This window comes from Tupaia chinensis, unplaced genomic scaffold, assembly GCF_000334495.1.
Source record: "Tupaia chinensis unplaced genomic scaffold, TupChi_1.0 Scaffold000079_1, whole genome shotgun sequence".
In the NCBI taxonomy this organism is placed as follows: Eukaryota; Metazoa; Chordata; class Mammalia; order Scandentia; family Tupaiidae; genus Tupaia; species Tupaia belangeri.
The window spans coordinates 337488-345565 of NW_006159540.1; the positions used below are offsets into that span (position 1 = coordinate 337488).

At 33.5% G+C, this 8078-nt stretch overlaps 1 long non-coding RNA gene across 1 annotated transcript in view; it reads right to left on the bottom strand.

Moving 5' to 3' along the window:
• Positions 1-1238: 1238 nt before the first annotated feature.
• Positions 1239-8078, bottom strand: part of LOC102488889 (uncharacterized) — a 35990-nt gene continuing 29150 nt past the window's right edge. The window contains exon 5 of the long non-coding RNA XR_333713.1: positions 1239-1435. This is a non-coding gene — a long non-coding RNA (uncharacterized LOC102488889). The remainder of the gene's footprint in view (positions 1436-8078) is intronic.

Below are 8078 nucleotides of genomic sequence, written 5' to 3' on the forward strand. Positions count from 1 at the left end.
CTGCCTTCCCAAAACAACACAGAAATTTGTTAGTAAGACAAAAGTTTAAATACATTACTTTCTATGATGAAGAAGAGCACTAACTTGATAAAGTCTCAGTAGCATATAAAACAGAGGGCCCAAAGCTGTGATATTTATAATCTGTAATACTGTAGTTTAATTTGAACTGGATAAAGATCCTAATGTAATAGTTTAGTATTGGTGAACACAGCAAAATGAGAATTTTGAGGAAAGGATTTTGAAGAAGCTTGGTGAGAAACAATAATTTGATATGGACTGAAAATCTCTTTTTTAATGTGGTATTGTAATAAATGTAAAACATACATTTAATTTTTGTTCAGTATTTTTTATTTCATTTTCTTTTATCTGTTCAATCACATAATTTAGTTTACAAAGTGAATATTCCAACTTGTGAACATTTCTCCCTTGTCTAGTTGATAAAACTATAAAATTATCTTCAACAGATGATACCACATTTCTTTGTCCCATTAATACTCTGCATCTTTATATTCCTTTTAAGTGTCATTCCTCAGACTCTGAAAATCTTTTATGATTTTGTGTGATGGTTAGTGACATAGGTCTTTGGATGAGTTCCATAAATGAATAACAAAATAAAATAAAATAAAATAAAACTTGGAACTCTCTTCTCTTTCTAGGCTAGAATTTCCCGGAAAATGCAACAAAATTATGCGAAAGCCATGACTACATTCTGATCACTTTGTTCCGTTGATGAAGAAAGTGGAAAACTCAAAGTTATATTGATGTAGACGATAAAATGTGGAAAGGTACTATGAGTGGTTTCAATAGTCGTAAGTCTTAAGAAAACTTAGGGAATTGTGCTAGTGGTGAGAAGTATGTGCTGCCATTTTAAACAGGGTGTGAGAGAGCTCACTTTGAAAATACAAGTGAAACACAAGGGAAAGTGATGCTGCTCTGTAGTGAATTACTTTCACAAATCTGCTAAGGCAATCTATGATTGTTACAGTGCTGTCGGATGACTGTGAAGCCACACGGATGCTTCAGTCAGAATTATATGAAGTCTCTACCTTTGCCATGTCTTTTAAAACCAGTTTATTTATTTATTTATTAGAGAAATTTTTGCTATAAGGCATATGTGCTCACCAGAGAACCAGAGACAGAAAGCGAGTAATCACACCCCTCCCCTGCCCCTGTGGGGGATGTCCATGCCCCAGTCCTTTCTCTTGCATTCTCATCTTGGAATCTTGGGCACACACCCAAGGGTACCCAATGAGTTTCAAGCCTGCAGATTTGGAACTCGTAGTCGACAAAGTGGAAGTCCAGGGATGTAATCATTGCAAAATCTGCTGGTCCCAGAAACTGTTTTACTTTAAATATCAGACAGTGAATGGCTATCCATAAACTTGATAAGTGCCTTCATTTTCTTTTGGTTTGGCTATAATTTCAGCATTACCATCTAGTTTATTTAAAAAGAAAAAAGAAAGCAGTTATTACTTTGGCAAAAAGCTCACTTTTTTAAAGTTCCAAAAATGTGGTGTTATTAAGTTCACTTTTTTTCATTCAATGAATATTGTCCACACCAACTTTGGAATAAGTTTATGTTTGTTTATTTTTTTCTCCTCCATTTTTGGACTAGTTATAGGAACACGTTTCTTTAATAAAGTTTCTTATTTTGAAGTAGAAAAACTCTAAATATTCATTTTATATTTTATAATTGAACAGGAAGGAAATATGATGGACATCTCCATGCCTAATAGGAGTTATATTAATAAAAAAACGTAGAATATAATTGTTATCTAATTTTACTATAGTACAACTTCTCTTGTTTTTTTTTTTTTTTTTTTTTCTTCCTTTTTTGGAGAGGTTTTTTGCGATAGGGCACGTGCACTCACCAGAAAGACAGAGAAAGAAAGTGAGAAATCACCCACCAGGGGGATAGCCACGCTACAATCCCTTCTCCTCCATTTTCCTCTTGGGATCTTGGGCACTCACACACATGCACCCGGCGTGAGTTTAAACCACTGGGTCCGGAACTCGAACCATGGTCGACTACATGGGAGTTCAGCAACATAGTCATTATGCCAACTGCTGGGCCCAACTTCTCTTGTTTTTTTGAAGAACGACTTCAGTATTGTCTCAGAATGTGATTCTCAGGGCCTGGGAGTAATTCTTAGAGGTCAAGAAATTCAATATTTTCTATACTACAGACTAAAATACAATAAAAACTGAAGAAAGCGCAATCTACATGGAAGTACATTAAACTAGTAGCTTACCATAAGAGATGGCTCATCAATTTAATTAACATTGGGGTAAGAAGGGTCAATCACATGTTGAATATTAAACATTATACATTTATAGCGGTGACTTGTTTTCTATCTTAAGTTTATAAATCTCCTGATAACTTTTTAAATTATTTATTTATTTATTTTAATTTAATTTAATATATTATTATTTATTATTATAAGTTTGCTATAGGGCATGTGTACTCACCAGAGACAGAACGAGAGTGAGAAAGTGAGAAAGCAAGTAGCCAGGTCCAGGATTTGAATTTTCAATCCTGGTTAGCCAGATGGGAGGTCAATGCCTTAACCACCTTGCCAACTGCTGGCCCCATCCCCTGATAAATTTCGATAAAGTTTTTATGAAATCAGATCCCAAATGTAATTTAAATCTTTCAGGTTATGCTTTGCACCAAAAATTATCTTTAAGATGCCGCTGTAAAATCACAAATTTTACTCATTCATTATATGAAAAAGAAAAAAAAGGTGTCAAAATTGGTTCATTTGATAGCTTATTATAAGTTGCATAAGAAGTTCCAAATCAGAAGAGATGGTAATTTTTCTCAAGGTTAAATTTGTAAAGGTAAACTGTTTTTAATAAAAAGAGTTCACAAATTGTGTGCGATATAAGAAATTCTGAAAAATTTGTCAGAACCTTAGCTAACCATGATATGTTTCTATTAACAGGATTCTTAGTAGCTGTATGAACTCAGACATCAATACTGTTTCATTTACTGTTAGTCATTATTTCAGTTATTTTTTAAGATGTTAACTTGGATGCTATTTTATGTCTTTCATTTGAAAAGGAATTATTTATTCTAGTTAGCTTTACTTATTTATTTATTTTTTAATCTGATGAGAGAGAGAGAGAGAGGAGAGAGAGAGAAAGTCGCCAGGTCCAGGATTCAAACCGTAGTCAGTCAAGTGGGAGTCCAGCACCCTCAACACCTCCTGCTGGCCCCCTTTCATATAAATTTTATATCTTCTAAGTCAGTGTTTCAGTTGGTGGTTCATGTCACTTATCCATTCTGTTTTATTAATATGTGGATTGAGGACTTACTATAGACTTACTGAATCTTATTAGCTGATATTCTTGATATATTATTGGTGTATTCTAAATCTACATGATGTATGCAAACATATATATTTGTACCATATCACGTTTCAGGATAATTATATATCTACAGGGATTTTTTTTTTCTTCTGTATTATACGTACGTGTATGGGAACAGCAGTTAGTGTAATGGCTATGTTACTGAACTCCCATGTTCTCGACGACGGTTCAAGTCCAGGACCCGGTGGCTTAAACTCTAGCCAGGGGTGTGTGTGTGTGTGTGTGTGTGTGTGTGCCCAAGATCCTGAGAGGATCATGGAGGAGAAGGGATTGCAGTGTGGCCATCCCCCCTGGGGGGGTGATTTCTTGCTTTCTGTCTCTCTGTCTCTTTCTGTCTTTCTGGTGAGTGCATGTGCCCTATAGCAAAAAGAAAGAAAGAAAGAAAGAAACAAACAAACAAAAAACCTCGCTAACAACAACAACAAAAGGAATAGTACGTGTACTAGAATCTGCAATATGATTTAGATTATATTTAGATCATGTTTACAATATCCACAAAAACAATGTGTTTTGCATAGCACATTTACTTTAATACTCTTCAGAAATATGTAATAATGGCTAGTGACTACAGGCTTTACTAGGTTGACACAAGAGATTACAGCTATATATTTCTAAAATGATTAAGAAAGGTATTCATATTTAGCATAATTAGAAGAATTTGCTTTTACATTTTTAAAAAGCCTTTTGCTATAGGACGTGTGTGGTCATTGGAGAGAGAGAAAGAGAGGAAAACTGAGATATCACCCCTAGGGAGGAAGGATACTCCACAATCTCTGCTCCTTCTTTCTCCTCTCAGGATATTGGGCTTACATATATATGTACCCAGTGATTCTCAAGCCACCAGATCTAGGACTCAAACTGTAGTTGACCAGGTGGGAACCCAGCACCTTAACCACTACCGCACCTGCTGGCCCCTACATGATTGACTTTTCATTTGAAATTTTATAGCACTTTGTCCTTGTATTTGTACTGTGAAAACAAATACTATAAATATTTTAACTGATTTTCTTTTTTATGTTAAAAACAAATTGAAGTGGTCAGACCGTGACAAAGCAATAAAATATTGTACAGTTCTCTGGAAGGCAATCCTACATAGGAAGGTTCCCGGCTCATGTCTGGAAATGTCTTCCCTTCACTGGGCATACGTCCATTAAGTGCATGCAGGCTAGGGGTGGGTCACAGCGTGGAAAACAGGTTAGGGATGTTCTTTCTCTCTTTCTCCTTTCTAGCTCATGAAAGTAGAAAATAAAAATTTTAAAAATTAAATGAAAAAGTATGATGCTTATAATATGGTACCAATGATGAGTAGGGTTGTTGGTTGTTTTGTTTGTTTGTTTGTTTTTCTGTACTCAAAATATTCGGCCTAACAATGCAGGACAACCTGTACAAATCCATGAACTGAAGTAAAGATTATTTGGACAATTAGGATTATAAGTTTTTAAATTTTGTTCTACAGATAAAAGTATATTACCTTTCAAAAGTGAATAATAGTTTGTATGAGGCAAAATTGCACAGATTTTAAGATTTAGAATGGATTTAGCAATTTATCACGGAAAAAAAAATAAACTCAATTTATGAGGAAAATCCTATAATTTCCATTTATGATTCATTTTGAAAACATTCATAATTTATGCTACGATAAAGTCTCTATAATTGTTTCATGTATTAATCACTGAGAGATCACAGAACATGAAATATTTATTTGTATAATAATTACTTACTCTTGGTTTTGGTAGATTATTTAATTTTAAAATTCTTTAAATATCAATTTTTTAGCATTACTTATCTTTCTTATTTTTAATTTTTATATTAAATTTAAACACATATATTTTTATAAATATCAATTTTTTAATTTAAAATAATGATATTTGACAAATATCCTCTCCTGATTTTGGGCATGCATGCAGACACGCCTGGCATGTTTTAAGCCACTGGGTCCAGGACTTGAACCACAGTCAACTATGTGGAAATCAAATGATGTAACCATTATGCATCTGCTGGCCCCAGAAACTAGAATTTTTTTTTAAATAATAGAATTCAAATTTCCACCAAATATAGATTATTTGGTTAATGTACTCTGAGAAAAAGTATTGATCATTTAATTTGTTTACATAACGATAGTACCATATTTAATGAATTTGACACCAAGAGCAAATAATTTCTTGGCACTTCTTTCTGTAAATAGGGAAGTCATTTTCAGTTATGACCATAAACATAAATACCAATATTAGTTTGAAAAGAAATACTAGAAGTGAATATTTAAAAAAATTAAACATTACATATAAAACCATACCAGTGAAATGGATTTTATGATAATAACACAAAAAACAAATCTGTAAATCAGGATCAGCCTGGGCAATATGAGGATGTTTGAAAACCTTAGGTACAAGGCAAAGTGCAATGTTTGACCTTATATACGATCTAGATTAGGTTAACTGCCCTAATAAAAGGAAAGGCTAAATATACAGAAACAGATTTGAGCAAATTGGTAGAGAAGATGGTGGGAGGTGTGTGTGTGTGCGTGTGTATGTGTGTAAAAGAACAAAAGATAGGAAAGAATTAAAGGTAGAGTGTGAGATGAAGAGGGAAATGTAAATAAATTATGGAGAAGTACTCTCTTAATGTTAGAGCAACCACTCAGAGTATGTGTGTGTGTGTGTGTGTGTGTGTGTGTGTGTGTGTGATGTGCATGTTTGTGTTTTATTCAATTAATTAGAAATCAAGTTCATCAGCAGAGAGCAAGGAAGAAGGAAGAGATAATAATTTTTATTTTTGAGAGATTTTTGCTATAGGCCATGTGCACTCGTCAGAGAGACTGAGAGAGACAGAGAAATAGAAAGCGAGAAATCATCACTTCAGGGTAGATGGTCACACCAAAATCCCTTCTCCTCCACTCTCAGGATTTTGGGCACACATGTGAACATGCACACACGCCCCATGTGAGTTTTAAGCTGCTGGGTCTGGGACTTGAACCATCTTCGGCTATGTTGGAGTCCAGCAGCATAACCACTATGACATCTGCTGGTTCTGAGATATTTTTTACAAGAGAGCAAAGGATAGTAAAATGTTGAGAATAGAGAGTGAGTAAAAGAGGGAAATGCAAATAAATAATGGAGAAGACTTCCTTGAAGTTAATGTAACTATTCAATGTGTGTGTGTGTCTATGGATGCATAGATAACTAAATGACATATAAGTAAACAGATATTCTGGATGCCTATCAAGGTGTGTAACAGAGGAAACTATTTGAGTGGTTAGTTATTGTTCATTGGAGTGTTATAAGCATTAAGCATTTGAAAGCAGGAATAGTAACATTCATATTGTATAGCTTGTCGATATACTGATAGGACTATGTTTTGGTGAGGACACACACATTTCAATTACAGTAAAGTAAATAAATAAATATCATTAGATTAAATGGTAATGTGAGAAATATATAACATGAGTCATGTGGCTATTTCTGATAGTATAGAATTATATATACATAAGGCTAACAGAGGGGACTGCCTAGTAAATAAACATAGTATGATACAGATGGATCTATTCCAGAACGTTACAAAAAGAACATAGACTTTTAATATTAGAATTACTAGGGAATCTTGTCTGATATGCCCTAGATGAACAATGGTACTGAAGTGGTACCTGACGCATAGTAGAAAGTCAAGGGTTTGAGTGAATTATAAGTAAGTTATATGACAGTAAGGGAGTTGTTAATCTTGAAATGCAAATTTCATGGAAGATATTAATGGAAAATGTAATTGAAAAACTATTTAGGCAAGACTTTTAAAGACATTAAGTAAGATAATGAATGTAGACATTCCCTAGAGGCAGTGAAGAATTGATGACTCTTGAGGAGAGAAATCATTTGAGGGTGCTTTTGAAAGAATAAGCAAACAACACTATGCTGGGAGAATTTAAAGGAGAGAAACTAATTACAAAGACTACACTTGGGAGATTATTATAATATTTCATAGGCGAGTACATCCTATCTTTTTCTAAGAGAAAAGACAACAGAAAATAGGCAGGTATTTATTGAAGATTTACTGCATATGATATATTATGTTGTGTGTTTTTGGGAAATTTTGGTAATTTAACACACAGTTACCACTTCATATTTTCTATAACACACAATGAATCTGACAATATCATTACCTAGTTAGGTCTTGATATTATTTCCAAATGAGCTGAAATGCATACTTAAAACATCTAAGTTTTCTGGATATAAAAATACATAAATGATATTCTAATTTATTAACTATTTGCCAGTATATACCTATAACAAGATATGGGAAATGAAGGAAAATCCTTACCAGGTTAAAAAGTATTATAAAAGATTTAATTAAATGTAAGCATTATAGTTAGTAATTTTGCAGCTAACTCAGGATGCAGTAGTTAATGTGATTTAATTTGTTGCCATTGAAGTCCTAATTAAAGAGAAGAATCTAGCCTTTGTAACATATTAAATCAACTTTCTATGCTGTGGCCCATATGGAACATGGCTTATATAGAATTTGCATAATACAATCATGGGAAGAAAAAGCCTGAATATGTTTAAGTGATGTTGTTTTGTTAGTCAAGAAAGTATTATAAACATTTAATAAACTTACCTCTTTAGGTTATTTACTTTTTTCTTAGTTGAGTGATTTTTTTCTATAGGGCACATGTGCTCACCAGAGAGACAGAGACAGGAACCCCCAGCAGTGGGAGG